This window comes from Eptatretus burgeri, chromosome 9 (assembly GCF_056783735.1).
Source record: "Eptatretus burgeri isolate ZD-2024b chromosome 9, Ebu_testis_v1, whole genome shotgun sequence".
Taxonomy (NCBI): Eukaryota; Metazoa; Chordata; class Myxini; order Myxiniformes; family Myxinidae; genus Eptatretus; species Eptatretus burgeri.
This window is the reverse complement of record NC_140969.1, coordinates 59,773,891-59,798,890: the sequence shown is the minus strand read 5'-3', so window position 1 is coordinate 59,798,890 and position 25,000 is coordinate 59,773,891. Positions and strand designations below refer to the sequence as shown.

Sequence of the window (25,000 nt, the reverse complement as noted above, 5' to 3'; positions counted from 1 at the left end):
TACGAATTGGAAAGTGTGCATTCAAATCACTCATGAGCACAGAAAAACATAAAAACTTCCGAAACATAGTAACGTGATATATATATATATATATATATATGTATGTATGTATGTATGTATATATATATATATATATATATATATATATATATATATATATATATATATCTTCTTCTTTGGGCTGCTCCCGTTAGGGGTCGCCACTGCGGATCATCCGTATGATCCGCATCGTGATTTGGCACATGTTTTATGCCGGATGCCCTTCCTGACGCAACCCAAGTCGCCTCTTACGATACAGGGATATGGTACACCTATTTTAACCAGGGTATACACCGGCCCAGTATACTGGTACTCATTTCACCGACCTCGGAAGGATGACAGGCTGAGTCAACCCCCTGGTGTATTAATTCAGTGGCCCAACGGGGCTTGAACTCAGGACCTTTTGGATCCCAAGCCGCTGCCCTAACCACTGCGCCAACACCAGGATATATATATATATATATATATATATATATATATATATATATATATATATATATATATATATATATATATGTATTTAAACATATATATATATATAAATATATATATATATATATATATATATATATATATATATATATATATATATATATATATATATATATATATATATATATATATATATATATATATATATATATATATATATATATATATATATATATATATATATATATATATATATATATATATATATATATATATATATATATATATATATATATATATATATATATATATATATATATATATATATATGTATATATATATATATATATATATATATATATATATATATAAATATATATATATATATATATATATATATATATATATATATATATATATATGTATATGTATAAAACTATATATATAAAACTATATATATATATATATATATATATATATATATATATATATATATATATATATATGTATAAAACTACATATATATATATATATATATATATATATATATATATATATATATATATATATATATATATATATATATAGATATGCATGTGTGTATATATGTATAAAACTATATATATATATATATATATATATATATATATATATATATATATATATATATATATATATATATATTTATATATATATATATATAAAAATATATATATCAATACAGACGAGGTGTGTTCAAAAAAGTATCCAACCTTAATTTTTCGTGCGTAAACAAATGAAGCTAGGGAGGCATGGTTTGTTGCACGGATGTAGGCGATCCTAATTCATATGCGTGAATATTTTCCCGCCTGCAGAAGCTGTCAGTCGCCAACAGACCGCCGATGAGTGAGGAAGTGTAAGTGAGCGCCGTCGGGTTTTTGTTTTTGACAAAATGACGGAAAAACTTGAACAACGCTACTGCATCAAGTTTTGTGTAAAGCTTGGCGATTCCCAAGTGCAAACGATCCGCAAGATTCAACAGGCCTTCGGGAACGAAGCAATGGGAACCACACAGATAAAAGAGTGGTACAACCACTTCAAAGATGGTCGCACATCAGTGGAAAGTGAAGCACGTTCTGGTAGGCCCTCAACATCCCGAAATGAGATCGTCATTGACCAAGTGAGGACCCTGCTGATGCAGGATCGTCGAATCACGATCAGAGAACATGCAGACGAGGCGGGCGTCAGCATTGGATCCGTTCATTCCATTGTGACTGAGGATTTGGGCTGAAGGAGAATCTCAGCGAAGTACGTGCCAAAGCTGCTAACGATCGAGCAGAAGCAACTCCGTTTGGAGATCGCACAGGACATGCTGGAGACAGTGACCAGCGATCCCAACTTCTTCAACACAGTGATCACTGGCGATGAGACCACAGTGATCCGTCATTTTGTCAAAAACGAAAATCCGAAGGCGGTCACTTACACTTCCTCACTCATCGGCGGTCTGTTGGCGACTGACAGCTTCTGCGGGTGGGAAAATATTCACGCATACAGATTAGGATCGCCTACATACGTGGACCAAACCACGCCTCCCGAGCTTCATTTGTTTACGCACGAAAAATTAAGGTTGGATACTTTTTTGAACACACTTCGTGTGTGTATATATATATATACATACATATGTATATATATATATATATACATATATATATACATATAAAAATATATATATATATACATATGTATATATATATACATATGTATATATATATATATATATATATATATACATATATATACACATATATATATATATATATACATATATATACACATATATATATATATATATATATATATATATATATATATATATATATATATATATATATATATATATATATATATATATATATATATATATATAAATATTTCGGCATGCCCCTTTCTTTGTTACACCATCAGATTTTTGTTACTGCATGAAATGATACAAGATTTGGCACATATACTAATGATATTATTGTCTTCTTTAAGAGGCCCCTCAAAATTCGTTTTAATGGATTTTCACAAACTCCAACGGATTCCATTCAAATTCGGTACGATTATGGCTTTTGGTCCAACTTAGGTCATTGGCTATAAATTTTTTTCCATAACACTTCCCATATTCGAAAAAATCGATAAATCGATATCCCTCATGGGATTTTCCATTCAAATCCACTCAAGTTTAAGGCCTACGGGGGACGCAAATTTCCACTTTGCCCCGGGCGCTGTTTACCTCCGCTACGCCAAGCTGTTAGGGTTAGAGTTTGGGTTAGTGTTAGGGTTAGGGTTAGGGTTAGTTACCCTAAATCTAACCCTAACAGTTAACCCTAAACCTAACAGCTAACCCTAACCCTAACCCTAGCCGCTAACCCTAACCCTAACTGCAACCCTAACCGCTAACCCTAACCGCTAACAGCTATTCAGGAAATTTGCAAGAAAGCCCGGGCAACGCCAGGCTTTATTGCTAGTCCGAGCAACACCGGGCATTGCTACTAGTATGTACATATATATATATATATATATATATATATATATATATATATATATTCTTCTTCTTTCGGCTGCTCCCGTTAGGGGTCGCTACAGCGGATTATCCGTATGATCCGCAGAGTGATTTGGCACATTTTTTTACGCCGGATGCCCTTCCTGACGCAACCCTGGTCGCCTCTTACGACACAGGGATATGGTACACCGATTTTAACAGGGGTATACACCGGCCCAGTATAATGGTACTCATTTCGCCGACCTCGGAAGGATGACAGGCTGAGTCAACCCCCTGGTGTATTAATTCAGTGGCCCAAAGGGGCTTGAACTCAGGACCTTTTGGATCCCAAGCCGCTGCCCTAACCACTGCGCCAACACCAGGCTCCTATAATATATATATATATATATATATATATATATATATATATATATATATATATATATATATATATATATATATATATATATATATATATATATATATATATATATATATATATATATATATATATATATATATATATATATATATATATATATATATATATATATATATATATATATATATATATATATATATATATATGTATATATATATGTATATGTATATGTATATATATATATATATATATATATATATATATATATATAATATTATATATGTATATATAATTATATATATATGCACATACCGGGTGTAGTGGCGTGCGCCTGTAATCCGGCTACTCGGAGGCTTGGGTTGGAGGATTGCTGGTGAACTGGAGCTCTGCTCTGTGCTGGGCCACGCTATGAGAGGGTGTCGGGCAGCCCGGAATCATGGTGAAACCCAATCCTTATCCCTGTGTCGTAAGAGGCGACCAGGGTTGCGTCAGGAAGGGCATCCGGCGTAAAACCTATGCCAAATCAGTATGCGGATCATAACGGATGATCCACATACTGATGGAGAGAGATGATCCACTGTGGCGACCCCTAACGGGAGCAGCCAAAAGAAGAAGATATATATACATATATACATATATATATATATATATATATATATATATATATATATATATATATATATATATATACACACAAATACATAAAAATACATCAACAAGGAAATCCAACACAGGTGGAGGCCATTCAGCCAATCATGCCTGGATGAACACCAAACTAATCCATCCACAAAAATGTTATTAATTGTAAAAAAAATGCAAAAAATACAAAAAAATGCAAAATATGTATGTATATACTGTATATATATATATATATATATATATATATATATATATATATATATATATATATATATATATATATGTATATATATATACATATATATTTATCTTCTTCTTCTTTCAGCTGCTCCCGTAAGGGGTGGCCACAGCGGATCAACCGTCTCCATTTCGCTCTATCCTCCACATCTTCCATTGACACTCCGACCACCCGCATGTCCCCTCACCGCATCCATGAACCTCTTCTTTGGCCTTCCTCTTCTCCTCCTACCTGGCGGCTCCATCTTCAGCATCCTTCTCCCGACATACTCCGCTTCCATCCTGTGCACATGTCCAAACCATCTCAATCTCGCCTCTCTCACCGTCTCCAAACCGTCCTACCTGCGCTGTCCCTCTAATATACGCATTCCTTATCCTGTCCATCCTCATCACTCCCAACGAGAATCGCAGCATCTTTAACTCTGCCACCTCCAGCTTCGCTTCCTGTCTTTTTGTGAGCGCCACCACCTCCAAACCATACAACATAGCTGGTCTCACTACCGTCTTATATACTTTCCCCTTCACTCTTGCAGCTACACTTCTGTCACAAATCATTCCTGCAACTCTTCTCCACCCACTCCATCCTGCCTGCACTCTCGTTTTCACTTCTCCACCACACTCTCTGTTACTTTGGACAATTGATCCCAAGTATTTAAACCCATCCACCTTGCCCACCTCAACTCCTTGCAACCACACCATACCACCACCCTCCCTCTCATTGACACACATGTACTCCATCTTACTCCTCCTGACTATCATTCCCCTTCTCTCCAGTGTGTACCTCCACCTCTCGAAGCTCTCCTCAGCCTGCTCCCTACTCTCCCTACAGATCATGATGTCATCCGCGAACATCATTGTCCATGGAGACTCCAGTCTGATCTCGTCCATCAACCTGTCCATCACCAATGCAAACAGGAAAGGGCTCAGAGTCGAGCCTTGGTGCAATCCCACTTTTACCTTAAACCGGTCCGTCATTCCTACCGCACACCTCACCGCTGTCACACTGTCCTCATACATATCTTGCACGATCCTCACATACTTCTTTACCACTCCCAACTTCCTCATACAATGCCACAACTCCTCTCTTGGAACCCTATCATAAGCTTTCTCTAAATCCACAAACACACAATGTAACTCCTTCTGGCCTTCCCTATACTTCTCCATCAACATTCTCAAAGCAAACATCGCATCAGTGGTTCTCTTTCCTGGCATAAACCCATATTGCTGCTCGCAAATCGTCACCTCTTCTCTCAACCTAGCTTCCACTAATCTTTCCCACAACTTCATGGTGTGGCTTAACAACTTTATCCCTCTGTAATTTCCACAGCTCTGCACATCACCCTTGTTCTTGAAAATCGGAACCAGTACACTTAATCTCCACTCCTCCGGCATCTTCTCACTTTCCAAGATTTTATTAAACAATCTGGTTGACAACCCCACTGCCATCTCTCCTAAACACTTCAATGCCTCCACTGGTATATCATCTGGGCCAATCGCCTTTCCCCTCTTCATTCTCTTCATAGCAGTCCTCACTTCATCCTTACTGATCCACCCCACTTCCTGATTCACTATCTCCACCTCTTCCAACCTTCTCTCTTCTCTCTCTCATTTTCTTCATTCATCAGCTCCTCAATGTACTCCATCCACCTTCTCAACACACTCTCCTCGCTCGTCAGCACATTCCCATTTACATCCTTTATCACCTTAACCTGCAGCACATCCTTCCCAGCTCGGTCCCTCTGTCTTGCCAATCGATACAAATCCTTTTCCCCTTCTTTTGTATCCAAATTCTCATATACCTCGCCATATGCCTTTTCCTGAGCTTTTGCCACTTCTCTCTTTGCCTTGCGCCGCCACTCCTTGTACTCCTGCCTACTTTCTTAATCTCTCTGGCTATCCCACTTCTTTTTCGCCAACCCCTTCCTTATACTTTCCTGTACTTCCTCGTTCCACCACCAAGTCTCCTTATCTTCCATCCTCTGTCCAGATGTCACCACAAGTACCTTCCAAGCGATCTCCCTCACCACTTCTGCTGTAGTTGCCCAATCATCCCACCCCTCTTTACCACCATCCAACACCTGTCTCACCTCCTCCTGAAATTCCACGCAACAGTCTTCCTCCTTCAGCTTCCACCATCTGGTCCTTGGTTCAGCCCTCACTCTCTTCCTCAACCTCACCTCCAAAACCATCCTCCAGACCACCAATCGATGCTGTCGAGCTGCACTCTCCCCTGCCACCACCTTGCAGTCTCTAATCTGTTTCAGGTTGCATCTCCTGCTTAAGATGTAATCCACCTGTGTGCACTTTCCTCCACTCTTGTACGTCACCCTGTGTTCCTCCTTCTTCATGAAATACGAATTTACCACTGCCATTTCCATTCTTTTTGCAAAATCTACCACCATTTGCCCTTCCACATTCCTCTCATTGAGACCGTACCGACCCATCACCTCCTCATCCTCTTTATTCCCTTCCCCAACATGCCCATTGAAATCTGCTCCAATCACCACTCTTTCATCCTTGGATACACTCTCCACCACTTCATCTAACTCACTCCAGAAATCTTCTTTATACTCCATCTCATACCCCATATGCGGGGCATATGCACTGATGACATTCATCACCACCCCCTTAATTTCCAACTTCACACTCATCACTCGGTCCGACACTCTCCTCACCTCCAATACCCTCTTGACATAATCCTCCTTCAGGATTACCCTGACACCATTTCTCCTCCCATCCACACCATGGTAGAACAGTTTGAATCCACCTCCAATGCTCCTAGCCTTACTCCCCATCCACTTGGTGTCTTGTACACACAGTATGTCCACCTTTCTTCTCTCCATCATATCAGCCAACTCTCGCCCTTTGCCTGTCATCGTCCCAACATTCAGAGTTCCAACTCTCACCTCCACACTTCTACCCTTCTCCCTCTCACACTGCCTCTGGACCCGCCTTCCCCCATCTCCTTCTCCTCCTTCTCCTCCTTCGCCCAGTAGTAGCACAATTTCCACCGGTACCCTGCTGACCAACGGTACTGGTGGCGGTCATTGGTAACCCGGGTCTCGAACGATCCGGTATGGAAATCCGTTTTATTGTCCGCATAATTATTTGGCATAGGTTTTTATGCCAGATGCCCTTCCAGACGCAAACCTGGTCGCCTGTTACGACACACAGGGATATGGTACACCTTCTCGAACCGGGGCATACACCGGGCCCAGTACACTGGTACTCATTTCGCCGACCTCGGAAGGATGACAGGCTGTCAACCCCCTGGTGTATATTAATTCAGTGGCCCAACAGGGCTTGAACTCAGGACCTTTTGGGTCCCAGCCGCTGCCCCAACCACTGCGCCAAAACCAGGTCTATATATGTATATATGTATATATATTCATATGTGTATATGTATATGTATGTATATATATATATATATATATATATATATATATATATATATAAATATTCATATGTGTATATGTATATGTATGTATGTATGTATGTATGTATGTATGTATATATATATATATATATATATATATATATATATATATATATATATATATATATATATATATATATATATATATATATATACATATATATATATACATATATATATACATATATATATATATATATATATATATATATATATATATATATATATATATATATATATATATATATATATATATATATATATATATATATATATATATATATATATACATATATATATATATATATATATACATATATATATATATATATATATATATATATATATATATATATATATATATATATATATATATATATATATATATATATATATATATATATATATATATATATATATATATATATATATATATATATATATATATATATATATATATATATATATGTATATATATATATATATATATATATATATATATATACATATATATATATATATATATATATATATATATATATATATATATATATATATATATATCTTCTTCTTCCTCTTTCGGCTTGCTCTCGTGAGGGGTCGCCACAGCGGACCAACCGTCTCCATTTCGCTCTATCCTCCACATCTTCCATTGACACTCCAACCACCCGCATGTCCGCCCTCACCGCATCCATGAACCTCTTCTTTGGCCTTCCTCTTCTCCTCCTGCCTGGCGGCTCCATCTTCAACATCCTTCTCCCGATATACTCCGTTTCCCTCCTGTGCACATGTCCAAACCATCTCAATCTCGCCTCTCTCACTTTGCCTCCAAACCGTCCTACCTGCGCTGTCCCTCTAATATACTCATTTCTTATCCTATCCATCCTCGTCACTCCCAACGAGAATCGCAGCATCTTTAACTCTGCCACCTCCAGCTCCGCTTCCTGTCTTTTTGTTAGCGCCACCACCTCCAAACCATACAACATAGCTGGTCTGACTACCGTCTTGTATACTTTCCCCTTCACTCTTACAGCTACCCTTCTGTCACAAATCACTCCTGCAACTCTTCTCCACCCACTCCATCCTGCCTGCACTCTCTTTTTCACTTCTCTCCCACACTCTCCGTTACTTTGGACAGTTGATCCCAAGTATTTAAACCAATCCACCTTCCCCACCTCAACTCCTTGCAACTGCACCATACCACCACCACCCTCCCTCTCATTTACGCACATGTACTCCGTCTTACTCCTACTGACTAACATTCCCCTTCTCTCCAGTGCGTACCTCCACCTCTCAAGGCTCGATTCAGCCTGCTCCCTACTCTCCCTACAGATCATGATGTCATCCGTGAACATCATAGTCCATGGAGACTCCAGTCTGATCTCGTCCGTCAACCTGTCCATCACCATTGCAAACAGGAAAGGGCTCAGAGTCGATCCTTGGTGCAATCCCACTTTAACCTTAAACCGGTCCTTCATTCCTACCGCACACCTCACCGCTGTCACACTGTCCTCATACATATCCTGCACGATCCTCACATACTTCTCCACCACTCCCGACTTCCTCATACAATGCCACAACTCCTCTCTTGGCACCCTATCATAAGCTTTCTCTAAATCCACAAACACACAATGTAACTCTTTCTGGCCTTCCCTATACTTCTCTATCAACATTCTCAAAGCAAACAACGCATATATATATATATATATATATATATATATATATATATATATATATATATATATATATATATATATATATATATATATATATATATATATGTCGGGTGAATATACTGGCTCTGGCTCACTTTTCCCCATGTAAATGAATGGGGGATTTTCAGCGATTCATATTTTTTTTTCCCAAAAATAAACCCCCTTTTTATCCCAAGGTATATTTATTTGTCTCCCCTTTTAACCTGGGGACACTTTTTTTTTCAAATAATCCATGCAATAAGATAAAGATTTGTTCAAGTACTAAAGTGGTAATGTGATTTGTTAAAGGTGATTCAAAAGAAATATCTAAAACGTCTAAGCCTCGGGACACTTTATCAAATAACCAATGCATATTGTTTAGCTCACTCATTGAACCTATAAAGATTTGTTCATTCTCAAATTCCTTCAATAGTTTAATTTTCTTTGCACAATAATCCCCATCTAAAATATTGAAAAACAAAACATTTGAATCTTTATATTTTTTAAGATACCCCTTTTGTGCCATTACGAAATGATAAACTTCTCTTAATGCTCTTGTTTGACCACCTCCTGAGCCACATATCATTTTGAGATTATAGTAAATTGTTTTTTCATTGTTCAATTGATAACCATCAAAGTTTTCAGTCCATTCAAGGATATTCATTTTTTTTCTTTACATCCTCTAACTTACTACTTTTTAAATTGATTCGCTTATTTGTTTTATTTACCTTTGTTTTCGTTATTTTTTTCAATAAGACTTATTTGATATTTTTTCACATTCATTATGTTTTCCATTTATATACCAAGACTGAGATTTTCTCCACTCTTTAGTTTGATTTATACTTCGTTTGACAATTTATATATTGCAAAAAAACGTGGCGGTAGCCCTTAAAAAACCCTAACCCATCTTCCCATCGTTAAAACACAATCTATTCTATTCACTCTATCATACAATATCCATATAGAACTCAATCTATTCCATTATCTAAAATAAATCTCTTATCATCAAAGGCTCCTAATGCCTTTTTATTTACTTCTTCACTATATATATGTTATGTTTATAACTTCTTATTGTATTCATTTTCCTATATTCTTCTTTCTTATTCATCAAACAAATATAATAATTTCTAAAAGTTATTGATTTCTTTATTACATATTTCTTTATTCCCTTTAACCTCTTATCAATCTGATCACCATACTTATAAGCATATGCCTTTGCTCTCAATCCAATAAACTCACTCATTACTTTTCCACCCAACTCATCCTTAAACTTACCAATAACTTTTTCATTCTTTTTGGAAAATAACTCACTCTTCTTGCTGAAATTACTTGTATCATATACGCCAATATTTTTCTTCATATCTTAATAAACATCATCAGTTTTTATATCTAAGATAAAACTATCAGTGTCCATATACAACAATGAAACATTTTCACCATACTCTTTCTTTAAGTCATTATACAAATAATCATAAATCAATATCTTTGATTAATCAAGAACTGCTGTTCCAATATAAATTGGTTTATCCATAACAATACTTTCCTTTTTCATATGAATTGCAGAAAAGTTCTCTGAAAAAACCTCTTCTCTCTCAAAACTTGGTTTATTTATCAATCTCGAAGCTTCTTTCCAAGATGTTGCGAATCTAATGTTTTGCCTGTTTCTAACATTTTCCATAGTCATTCCAAATACAGCATTATTCATTAATTTATAAAAGTCTCCTTCAAATTTTACTTTTGTATTTGCTCTCATATCTGTATTGAATTGAATATACTTTTTCACCCAAGGACTTTGTTTAAATTTTAAAACTCTATGAATTTTAGCTACTCTCAAAAACTGTTTTGAGCTTCTCTGATGCAAAACATATCCCTCTTTATCATAGAATGTTGTTAATAACTTTTCTGTTGATTTACCTTGAATATTAAAACTTTTATGATAATCACTGAACCATTCTTTCTTTGGGGTTTCTTTCTCACATGCAAAAGGAAGGTCTTTATGCTTATTATGAAGATCACTCGGGTACCTCAAATCAACTTCAAAATAATAACCTTCTTCTTCGTCATTCAATTCCTCTTGAGAAGAAATAACAATATTCATCAAAGCCTTTTCATAATCCCTTTCTTCCACCCACTCTAATTTACCATAAGGCAGAGATTGAGACATTGCCCATCCATACAAATTATTAGCATCAAAATACATCAAATAATTACTATCTTTTTCACTATCATAATTTGGAAGATATTTATTATTTGCTTTAGCATATCTTTTTGAACATACTTGTGATATTCCACCTATCTTGGACTTCTCAATCATCAAAAGCATATCAACATCACTGATTAAATCTATATCTTGTTTTGTCATTTTCAACATTGTACTCCAAGCTAAACCAGGAGCTGTGAAATAGTGGGCAGGATCTAATCCATAACAATTTTTATTATGACAGAGTGATCTCAAAGCTTCAAACATATCAGCTAACAATAAAACATCTGTTTTTAGATATAAATCATGATATTCTCCAAGGTTCTTTATCTTAAATATTTTCCATATTTCTTGTGCGTGTTTTTATTCCTTATCACTTATCTCTTCTTCATAAAGGTTATTATAGAAACTTTATTTTGAAGGAAGTTGTGTTTCTTTAAATCTCATAAATGAATCCATATAATCATAAGGATAAATTCCCTTACTTGTAAGAATTTTCTCTTTACTTTGAATTTCATTCCTTATTTGAATTTCCTCTCTCGTAAGAATTCCTTCTTTAATCAGAATTTCATCTTTAATCTGAATTTCCTCTTCAGTTAAAATTTCATTCATTGTTTGAATTTTCTTTATAATTAGAATTTCATCTTCAGTTAGAATTTCTTCATTAATTTCCTCATTAATTCGAATTTCCTCTTTACTTTGAATTCTCTCTTTAATCTGAATTTCCTCTTTAGTGAGAATTTCCTCTTTTGGAAAGAATGAATTAAGATTTGGAAAAGAGTCCGTGGAGCTTAGATTTGATGCGAGGTAGGCCAGTGGTGTTCCCATAAACTTGTAATAATCTAGAAACCTAATACAAGTTAAAGGTTTTGTGAATATCATTTTTGGAAATGAAATATACTTTTGACTTGTGTTTGTTATGGCAGAAATATTCCCTGGTGTTTTTGAAAGTTCATTTATAAATAGATGTGTATCATAGTTGGCGCTGTTGTGAAGAAAGACTGGAATAAAAGAAGGTAATTTATAATTAAGATTACAACAGGAATGAGCGGGACCTCTATATTTACCATTAAGATGACAATGATCCCTAACTTTAGACTCCTTAATTTCCCCCTCACAAATATGACAGATATTGTTCTTTCTAAATTCTAATTTTTCTTCTTTGGTTATTTTCATCGGTTCATTTGTTTCTTTCATTAATTTAGTGAGTCTTATACAATCCTTTTCTAATCGTTTTACAAACTCTTGTGAAGCTTTTTTTCCACTATAATGTTCAAGTGTGTTATACTTTTCTCCAACAGATGATTTGATATAATAACAGAAACCAAAAGGAATAAGTTTTTGATATTTATTTGTATATGATTCTTTTGGATTGGGAGAAGCAGCACTTATCTTTTTAAGGATACACTCAAAATCAGCATTTATCACAAATGGGTGCATGATAGATTTATTATAATCTTCAAAAGAAATCTTTTCACCAGGTTTAGGCATTGTAATTACGGCTGATTTATGATTACTACAATATTTTGAATGTTGTTCTAATCGTTCTTTTGTATGAAATGAATTAAGACATCGCTTACAAGGATATATTTTGTTTGCTGTTCTGAATACCTGAGAAGAGATTAATCTTGATAAATTATTGATGTATGTTTAATGTTAATTATTTCCAACACTAAAATATAAAAGATCAATGTGTGTTTCTTCATTTTTATAGTTGTTTGAAATTTTTAATATTTGAACTTTGTTTGTATCCGTTAATCCATATACATTAATAGAAAGATTATTCTTTTTCTCAAATTTAGGAATATCTGTTCGTGGCATTGGGAATTTAAAATCTTTAATGTCCAAGGTATTCTCATATTTCATATATTGTTTTACTATTTCTAAATTTCATTTTGGTGGATGAAAGTGAGCAAGAACAGACCAGAGAAAACATTTATCATCATTGTTCTTAATATTAACAACTGCCTTCTTTAGTTTTATTTCTTTTGGTAATTCAATATAAGAAGAAGCTTTAAGAGGGTTTGATTTTGGAATGTGTATATCTAAAAAGATGATTTTTTTTAACATTGAATCCACTTCCTACCACTGTATTATCAACATCCTCCTCTTGTTTTGATAGTTCTTCATAAACCCCACTATTCAAAAAATATTGAAATGATGTTATAAAATGAAGATCTGTTCTCATATAAGGAGTATGTTCTTCATCTTGTCTTTTCATATTCATTTTCACTCCCATTTAAAACTTTAAAGTTTTCATTTCTTTTAATGTCTTTTTAATAACTTTTTCAACATCACGTTTCACTATTTCAATTGATTCAGCTATTGATGATGGACCGGGTTCTCCAAATTGAAAAATCCTTATTTTTATATGCCCTTTAAATGCCGCATCAGTGTTTTCAATATAATAGTCTCCCTTTACTTTAAACTCATTTTTCTTGTGTTTTTATGATTGAAGATGTCTATTATAACTACTCTTCAAAACATCCTTTGAGCAGATATCACAATGTTTTCTTTCCAACTCAAGAGGAGATATTTTATGAAATAGATTAAATGTGTTTTTTGGTTCGGAGGTGTTTTCTATAATGTTTATATTTGTGATTACAAACATCACAGTATGTTGTATTCACCATATTTATATAATAAATCTTTGCTTAAACTAAAATTTTCTTGATGAAAATTTCGTTTATTTTACAGGTGAATCTGTGCTTTAAACCATTTTATCCTCCAACTTTTTCACTTAATAAATACAATGTTTCAAGACACAAAAGACAAGTTTCAATCAATCTCTTCATTTGTTAAAGATACTGAGAAATATGTCTAGGATGTAAAATTGAACAAAGATAAATATAACAAATATTGGATAAAAACAATTATGGTAAATAATGAGTTCTTCAATTTCCTTCACTGGAAGGGCTTTTGGTATACCTGGTAGAACATCAATTAAAGTATCTCTAACAAAAGTTTCTCCTCTCCTTCTGGTAATATATTCAAAACTAGAAAAAGCAATGAAACAAGAAAAAGTATCAAAAAACAAAAACCTTATGGATGAAGCTTTAGAAAGAAAAGATAAGACCATCTGTAATATGCAAGGAGAAATTTGTATTTTTTTCAACAACCCTAAAGATGTAAATCCTGATGAAATAAACGATGTTAATATATCAGGTGAAATGACATTTCGTTCAATAGTAGTTCACGATCATTTCAAAATTACCTTTAATATAAAAAATGTTGTTGTTGAATCTGGTAATGAAAAAAAGTATATTGATATCGATGGTAATATTATTAAATATGAGTCAACATACAACTGAAGGTATCAATAAATTTCAGTTTAAGTAAAGTTTTACTTTATAAATATGCTAGACTTTCCTGATTCTCCATATGACAAATTTGAGAATTGTCCTGCGTGTGAAAGACGGGGATTAAACACAGAGTCAAAAGCCTATAAACAATGTATATTCTGTGATTATCTTCTAATTAATGATAATAAAAAATATAAAAAGGAAAATAATTCTTTTAGATTTACACCAAAAATGAATTACTTTACAAGATTGATTAGAGAAATGAATGTAAAGTATGAGGGTGATAACACACCTTTCCTTACAAGGGAAGAAACTGAACGTATAAGAGAAATGTTCAAAGGATTGTTGTAATATATTATTCATGGATGTAATTTTCAGGGAAATACCAACACAAGATATTGTATAAATAAAATAATGGATTATCTTGAAATTAAACCTGAACTTAGGATAAAATATAGAGTTTCTAAAAAAGCCAATAATAAATTAAATAACCTGTTTTCCAAATATATAAATGAATGATTTTTTACCCATTTGGGAAAATAAGATAAAATTTAACAACCATAAAAATCTCCCAAATTCATTAAGATGTCTCATAGTTGGTTCAAGTGGAAGTTGAAAAACCTGCTTACTTTTAAAGATGCTCCTCACTCCCAACTTTTTAGATTATGATAATTTAATAATTTTCACAAAGTCGAGTTTTCAACCAGAGTATCAACTACTCTCACAAGGTTTTAATGCTGGTCTTCAAAAAGCAGATATAATCGGTTTATTTAAACGTCAAAAAACCTAAATGATTATAACATTGAAGACATAATTCAACTATTTTGTGATACACAGAGATGTAAAAAGAAATCAAATCCTATAACTTGTATTCTTCGTGATAATACGGATGATATACCGTCTCCCCAAGATTTGGATAAATCAAAAAAGAACCTCGTTATCTTTGATGATTGTGTTAATGAGAGAAACCAAACGGTAATGGACAGCTACTACACAAGAGGGAGACATTCTTCTTGTAATTGTATTTATCTTAGTCAATCGTACTTTCAACTTCCTCGTCCTTCCATCAGAAACAATGCTAATACTTTTATTTTATTCAAGTTAAATTCAATAGATATCAATAACTTTTGGAGAGATAATTGTTCTACATTATGTAGTAAAAAGAAATTTGAGGATTACATGAAGCACACGACTGAAAAATATAAATATATTGTTGTAAAACAAGATGAGATATTAAGGGATATATTTTTTGTTTTATAAACAATTACATATATAAATGACAACTATTATTGTAAATCTTGTGGGTAAATCTTCTTCTGGAAAAAACTTTCATAAATCAAGTTTCTTGTGTCGTACAAATGAGAATATTGTAAATTTACTTAAAAAACACCCCGTGATACGCATTGTATCAACAACAACTAGAGCAATAAGACCTGGAGAAGTAAAAGGTGAAGATTATCACTATATTTCAGTGGAGGAACATATGCGATTGAGGAATGAAGGTCAAATATTTGAGGAGCGTTCTCTTGGTACAACAAAATATTCACATTGTAAGAGTGAGTTAAGGAAACTAAAATCTGGTGGTCTTGGGATATTAGAAACTAATCCAGAAGGAACGAGACAAATTATTAAACATCTGAGCGGAGTGAAGATTTTATCATTCGGTTTTGATGTTAATGAAGAAACTCAACGCAAACGTATGAAAAGCAGAGATGCAAGTATTAGTGAAGAAGAAATTACAACTCGCATTAATGTTAATAAAGAATTTGATGAAATATTTTAAGAAAAGGATTTATTTGAACACATCTACTTGAATGATGAAGAAAAGGAAAATTTCCCTGTTGATCTTTACAATTCATTAAATGATATTTTACAATAAATAAATGGATGCAAAAGAAAGAGCAAGAAGATTTAAGGAACATCAAGAGTTGGTTTCAAAAGTTGTAAAACAGCAGGAAGACATAAAGAAGAAACGCAGACAGAAACTAACGGGCGAAGAAGCATTTGAAAGAAAACAAGAGAAATTTTTTAAACCACTTTTATAAACTTCCCAAGAAAAAATGAAAGATGTTTCCACAGTTCCCACAGTAGAATATACTCCGAAAAAACTTCAAATGTTAAAAGATTTTGATCAAATGATGGAGGAAGAATTAGAGCATTTAGGAGAATTAAAGGTATATGATGATGAAGGTTTATTTCAACAACTGGAAGAGATTAATCGACCCCCTGATTATATTGTGAATGCTCTTCAAAACAATGAATATTCAGCGGATTCAAAAACCAAAGCAGGACTCATTCCAACAGAATAACCAGCAATATTTCATCTTGTTCAAGAAAAGGTATTGATATTTAATGATGAATTAAGGTTCTTGGGTTCTGCTCAACCCCCTGTTAAACTAACTCTGAGATTAATGTTTCTTCTCACAAAAGATGGAAGACAAGGTTCAACTGTGAGGGATGAATCAAAGTATATTGATAAACCATTGGATATGAAAAATAATGATGATAGAGTATATATTGATCTGCTGAACACTCTAAATTATAGGGTTAGTATTTCTAGTAAAAGTAGGAAAAATGAGAAGGAGAAACAAATTATTCAGGCTTTAAGTATCCTTGGTTCAGGTATTAGTTTTCTTCCAAATGACCCATCGCAATTAGTTAATAGACTGTTATTGTTGTTCGGTAGTAAGAAGGCTGGAAATAACAATTGTTTTAATGAAGCATCAGCCATTTTCGACCAGTTGATGAACATGAAAATAATTAATAAATCTCAATATAAAGACATTTTATCTCATATTAAATAAGATGAGAAGCACAATCCTGAGTTTTAATTTCACAAGTGACCACACATCTTCATTCCCATACCCACTACAACTTGACCCAACAAAAGAATATGAGGCATCTTTATTGTCCATGGAAACTTATAATACCTTATTTAATATAACTGATAAAAATGACAAGTTTAGTTATAATCCCGGAAGTGGATACAAAACGATAACAGTCTCACCCAGAGCATATGAGATTTCTCAAATATCTTCCGAAATTGCTCGTCTTATGAAAGAACAGGGTGATGAACCAAAAAATATTGTTATAGACATTCAAAAACATACTTCAAAATCAACGATTAAAGTTAAAAATAACTACAAGGTTGATTTCACAATTGATAATTCATTTCGAGAGTTATTGGGTTTCTCCTCAAAAAAGATTGAAACTAATGGGACGTTTTACAGTGATAATGTCATTCAAATATCCTCAGGAATAAATTCGGTGTTAATTCACTGTGATTTGATTGATGGTGCTTATAATGATGGAAAAAAACAAATGCAATATTTTCATTCAGCGCATACTCAACCCCAATTGGTTATAAATTCAATATGGAACCCAAAAATTTGGTTTATCTCCCTGTGTCAGGAAAAACCATACACAGAGTAAATTTTAGGATAACCGACCAAGATAATCGTATGATTTCTTTTAATGGAGAAGTTATATCCATCAGAATTCACCTACGTGAAGTTTTCCAATAAATAAATACGATGGTTATTGTGAGGAAACACGAGTTGGGAAAATATAAAATAATTACAGGGGATGGGATGTTCCTTTCCCCATACTACAAGGGCGAAGGTATGTATCTTGGTAGAGGATACTATAAACCTAAGAGACAAAGGGGTGTTGGACATCAATTTAGAGGAGATGGGATAATTGATACTCTCATGGGTATTGGTTCAACTATTCTAAAACATAAAGATCTAATTGGTTCAACTGTTTCTGCTGTGGGAAATGTAGCAGGTGCTGTAAAGAGTATAAAAGATGCTCAGAAAGAATCTCATAAATTACAAGCAATAAAAGAAATTAAGAAAGGTAAAACTCAGTTGTCCCCCCAAGAACGACAGAAAATAATTCAAATACTTGGATCAGGGTTTCAAAAGTTTTAACATCTTTTTTCCTAAATAAATACAAGTATGGAAGCAATTGATAGTATCTATGATTTGGATGATACTATTATTATCTCAAACTCCACTAAAAAAGAAGATTACTTCAAGGTAAATGCAATAACTGGAACAGACTGGAATACGAATGGTACAAAAAGTTTTGAAATAAATAATCAACAAACCTATTTGAATCTCTCCGAAAGTTTCTTGTTGTGTAAATTTAAATTCACTAAAGCTGGGAATAACACAAACGCTGCACTTGTAAATGATTTCTTCTGGAAAATGTTTGATAGTGTGCGTTTGTATATTGGAACACAAGAAATTGAAGCGGTTGATTATGTTTGTGCTGTATCTGAAATGATGAAATTTACACTCTATACATTCAGTGATAGAATGGGAAAGGGGTCTGTCGAAGGTTTTATTCCTGATATGTCAACGGGAACAAACACAGACCCTGGATATACTCAAAGGAAAGGAATGTATAATGATGATACAAAAGCAGAAAATAGTTTTACTGTGGCAGTTCCTCTTAAAGGTATATTTGGATTTTGTGATCATGATAAAGTTCTGTATGGTCTTAAAATTAGATTTCAACTACAAAGGAATGATAATGAAAATAGATTGCTTTTTGGTGTTGGTAGTGCTTTTGGTGAACAGAATAAATTTTTAATTGAGGAGATGAGTTGGTATATCAGTGAATATACTCCTAATCTTAAAACAGAAGAGATGTTGAATCGAAGACTTAACTCAAAGAAACCACTCAGTGTATCATACCTCAAAAGAAGATGTCAACACGTTAAACTCAACCAAACTACTTACACGTGGAATTTGGGTGTTCTGGAAGGAAAGCCACGATATCTGTGGATCATTTTTAAAAAGCCAGATGGTGATACTGCGACTGATAAGAATAATGCATTGAGTGATAATACTAAGGTGAAACAACTTCGCGTTTCTCGAGATGGAACATTTTATCCACGAGATAGATTGGAAATTAATTGGGAAAAAAAAGATTTTGCTGAAGCATACAAGTCTTACCAAAAGGTGTGTGAAAGTAATGGAAATAAAGAACCTATTTTGGATATAACAGCATTTAAAAGTTTGTATACAATCTATGCGTTTGACCTGAGCGCTCAAAAGGAAAATATAAAGTCTAATCGAGTGGATACTTCCCTATACATTGAAAGAGGAGAGAGTGAAGAAGTTGATACATATTGTTTGCTTTTGGAAGAAACAGAATTGCAGATTAATACAGATAATGGTGTGATGATTAGTCTCACATAATTTTTTGTTAAATAAATGAGTGGCAAAGTACCAACTGGGGTATATGTTAATCAAATCAATCTTCATAAACTATCATCTTGTGTTCAAAATCAAAAGCCTTGTACGATTAACGTTAATACAATTCAGAGAAAAGGAGCAGTAAGAATTGATGTTTTGCTCACAAGAGAACAGGTTAAAATCTTGAATGACACTGGCTCACTTAAAATTAAAATGGCAAAACCAATGTTGAAAAAATATTTAATAAGAGAGACGAGTGGAGGATTGCTCCCATTTCTAATTCCTTTATTTGCTGGTTTAAGTGCGGTTGGAGCATTGACTGGTGGTATTTCAACAGCGGTGAAAACTGCCAACGAAAGGAAGGCTCAACTCCAGGCTCAAAAAGAATTGGAAAGACATAACAAAGAGTTGGAGAAACAAATTAGTGGAAGTGGTGTAATTGTAGATTTTGCTGAAAAACTTGAAGGTCTGCCTGATAAAGTGAGATTGTTAGTTGGAGATATGCTTTCTTCTATAGCACAAGCAGGTGTAAAATTAACGAAAAGAGGTAATGGATTATATCTTTCTAATAAATAAATGAGCATTGATGAGTGGTTGAAAGAATTTGGAAAGAATACAACATCAAATTTACAACTTGTCAAATATTGTAAGAAATTAAAAATTCATAATGTGGTTATTTGTATGAGAGATGAATTAACAAATGTGCCGAAACATACAAAGAATATTATTATGAACTTAGAAGATAATAATGGGACCGGTTCTCATTGGGTTTGTATTTTTAATAGTCAAGACAAATATTATTTTGATAGTTTTGGTCTTCCACCACCTGTTGAAGTCATAAAATTCTTACAGAATGGTGTTTATCAAACATTTCAAGTCCAAGAATTAAATTCCAAGTGTTGTGGTCAATTATGTCTATATGTGTAATTTCAACTCAACAAAAATAAAAATTTTTATGATATTATTTTTAATCTAATATAAATGACTTATGTTGGTAAAGATGGTTCTATCTTTGGTGTATCTCAAGAACTGGATATTGATTTATCAAATTATTACACAAAGGCACAGGCTGAACGACATAAATATAATATAACTAAAAATATTAACATGAAAAATGCTTATTAGTTAAAAAATTATCCAAGCCCGACTGACGCGAATGACTTGGTGAGATTAAGCGATTTATCACAATATATATCCTTAAATAAAACGGCCGTGTATTCCAAAGATACAGAAGTGTTGATATTATCTCCAGGTCATACAGAATTCACAGTTCGAATTAAAATAAATTTTTATTAAGAAGGGCGTATCGTTTGTTTGAGAATAGAACAATGGGGGTATGATATGAATGATTTAGGGTATAATTGGTCATTTAAAATTCACCTCGAAGACCTGGAACAATTAAATTAGTCTCGTAAGGAAGAATATTATCCACTTGGTATCGAGAATGAGTTTTGTGGGGCCATGATTAGTAAACAACAAATAAAAGAATTTAATAAGGGTAAATATAATAATGGTTTTGCCCTTGTTTATATCATGAAAACAGAAAAAACAGGATTATATATTATAAGTAAGGAAATACAAAATTATTTAACTATGGGAAGATGGGGAGGTGTTTCGTGCCATAATATTTTTCTAACATATATTTCTAATACATAAATGAGAGCAAGAAGGCTTCAAGAAAATTATCATTTCTGTGTCCAAGCATACCTTCAAGAAAAGGGTATTCGGTATTTTAATAGATATGTTCTACAACATAAGAATGAGGTATTTTCAATAAAAGATTGGCATTATGCTGATGTTGATAAACCGACAACTTCGGATTTAATTAGAATGTTAAATAATGAAAAAATTATAAAGTTAAGAAAAGGTAAGGCTCTTTTAGAAATTCAAAAGAAATTTTATTGGTTTCCTGTTGTAAAAAAATTATTTTGGATACAGGAATAACAAGAAATCCTGATGAATATATGTATGATATTCTATGGGGTGTAAGCGATTCAAGGATAATAAGGGATGAGGAAGGAGTTGAAGAAGAGAGGGAAGAGGAGGAAAAGAAGAGAGAGAAGGAGGAGAGGGAGAAGAAAGAGGAGGAAAAGGAGAAGAGAGAGAAGGAGAGGGAGAAAAAAGAGGAGGAAAAAGAGAAGAGAGAGAAGGAGGAGAGGGAGAAGAAAGAGAAGGAGGAAAAGGAGAAGAGAGAGAAGGAGGAGAGGGAGAAAAAAAAGAGGAGGAAAAAGAGAAGGAGGAGAGGGAGAAGAAAGAAAAGAGAGAGAAGGAGGAGAGGGAGAAGAGAGAGAGAAGGAGAGGGAGGAGAAAGAGGAGAGGGAGGAAAGAGCGAGACAAAATAAATATCAAAATATGGAAACCAGTGAGATTAAAAAAAAAGATTGGTGGTATTACAGAAAATAACTCAACCCACTGAGGAGGAAAACAAAGAATTGACAAGTCTATTTGAAATATTTTCTTCAAGACTATTGACATCGACAAGATATTCATTTTAATTCAAGTTTTTCATTTTTATTTTTTTTCTTAAATAAATGGAGGAGAGAGTGAAGGCATTTCTAAGGATTCTTTATGTTTTAAAAATTAAGATTCAAATGTGCATGTTGGAAACCAAAAAGGTTTTTGCACTCTGCAGGAATTTTTCACATAAATAAATGAGTTATTGTCTCAAATGTAAAAGGAAAACTAATACTAAAAATATTTCATATATTAAAAGTAAAAATAACAGGGTTATACAAAAAGGTATATGTTCGGTGTGTGGTTCAAAAAAAATCAATTTATCTCCAAACACAAACTAGGAGGAGATATACAAAAGTTTTTATCAGGAAGTAAATTTACAACTACTGGAATACCAGGGGAATTACATCTTCGAGGGTATTCTTTCTGTGGTCCAGGCACAAACTTGGATAAAAGATTAGATGAGGCAGACAATCCTAAATCCTGGAGTAAACCCATCAATAGAGTTGATGAAGTGTGCATGAGACACGATATTGATTATGGGAATACCACAACGTTGGAAGAAAAGCATGAAGCCGATAGAGAAATGTTGTATAATTTGTCTCTGATACAAAATCCAACCTTGAGAGAAAAAGTTGATCGGTTCATTGTGAAGAAGATGATCAGTGCTAAATTGAAACTTGGACTTGGAAATTCAAAAAACTTATAGGCTCTAATGATGTAATTAAGACTGAAGAACAATTAGCTGATGAATTACATAAACCAATATTCACAAAGTTTCAGAGAAGGAAAGTTTATTCCAAGGAAGTTGATTATATCTGGTCTGCTGATTTGATTGAACTCAATAATGATAAGGGGTACAAGTATGCTTTAACCGTTATTGATTTGAGGAGTAGATACGCATGGGTTGTACCATTAAAAAACAAAACAGGTAATACTCTTATGTTAGCCTTTCAACAGATATTTAATAAAAGTAAGAGAAAACCTAAAAAATTGTGGACTGATGAGGGTAGAGAGTTTTATAACAAGACATTTATGAATTTTCTAAAAAATAAGAGTATTACATTATACAGTACCTTTAATGAAGGGAAGGCAGTTGTTGTTGAACGTTTTAATCGTACCTTAAAAGAGAGACTATATAAAAAATTCACACAACTCGGTTCACAACAATGGTCATCTTTTATTCAGGATATTGTGGATAAGTATAATGACACGATTCACACGTCAACAAATATGAAACCATCAGAAACATTTACAAAATTAAAATATGAAAAAAAGATTAATGTCAGAAAACCTAAGTTCAAAGTTGGTGATATCGTAAGAATATATAGGTGGAAATCTCATTTTGAAAAGGGTTTTACTAAACGATGGACGAAAGAACTTTTTAAAATTGTTGATGTAATAGATACGGTTTCTTGGACTTATAAGATATATGATTTGGAAGGGAAGAGATTTTAGGTTCATTTTATTCACAGGAATTACAAAAGACAAAGATAAATTGAAATTTTTTGACTCCGCCCCTTTTTGACTCTGCCCACACAAAACCCACCCACATAAACCCCACCCCACACAAACCCCTCCACAAACAAACCCCTCACAAGCTCCACACAAAAACTCCACCCCACACAAGCTCCACCCATATTCATCATATTCACATAATTAGTGATTAGTTAATTAGTTCCCCACACACAACATGTTTATTTAATTAAAAAATTATCCACCCATCCACACAAGCTCCACTCATCCACCCATCCACCCATCCATTTATCCACACAAACCTCATCCACATAAGCCTCATCCACAATCACCCCTCCCACATAAACCCTGCCCACACAAGCCCCATCCACATTCACCCCTCCCACATAAACCCTGCCCACACAAGCCCCACCCACAAAAACCCCACTGAAGCCCACCCACATAAACTCCACCGAACCCCCACCCACATAAACGCCCTCCCACAAGCCCCGCCCACATAAACCCCACCGAAGCCCACCCACATAAACCCCACCCACACAAGCCCCACCCCCTCATCCCCCCTGTGCGCCCCCACCTTTGACCCACCACCTCCCTCATCTCACCCCCACCCTTCCCCACACACACACATGGGGAGGGGAGGGGTGGGATAAGGGGGTGATGGGTCATTGGGGGAGCGCCCCCCCCCCCCCCCCACCCCCTCCCTCCCTCTCCTTCATGTCTTGATCCTTTTTTTGAAATTCAAAATCAATTAATTGTAAACAAAACAAATATAATTAATCAAAATTGAAAATATTAAATATTTATTTGCGAGAATGTATAATCTTTCCCAGCAATCTTCTTCAGATGTCTTGTGATTTCGAAACTCAGACACTATATTCTGTTTTGAAACAAAAAGTGGATCATAATTAGGTTTTATAAAGATAATTACATGGTAATATGAGTAAGCCTGGTGTTGGTTCTAAGTTCAAGCCTCGTTGACCACTGAATTAACACACCAGG

At 33.9% G+C, this 25,000-nt stretch overlaps 1 protein-coding gene across 8 annotated transcripts in view; it reads right to left on the bottom strand.

Annotated features, from left to right (window-relative positions):
* The window catches only part of LOC147020180 (forkhead box protein P1-B-like), a 737,853-nt gene that overhangs the window by 550,556 nt on the left and 162,297 nt on the right, over positions 1 to 25,000 (bottom strand). The gene's annotated exons all lie outside the window — the stretch shown is intronic.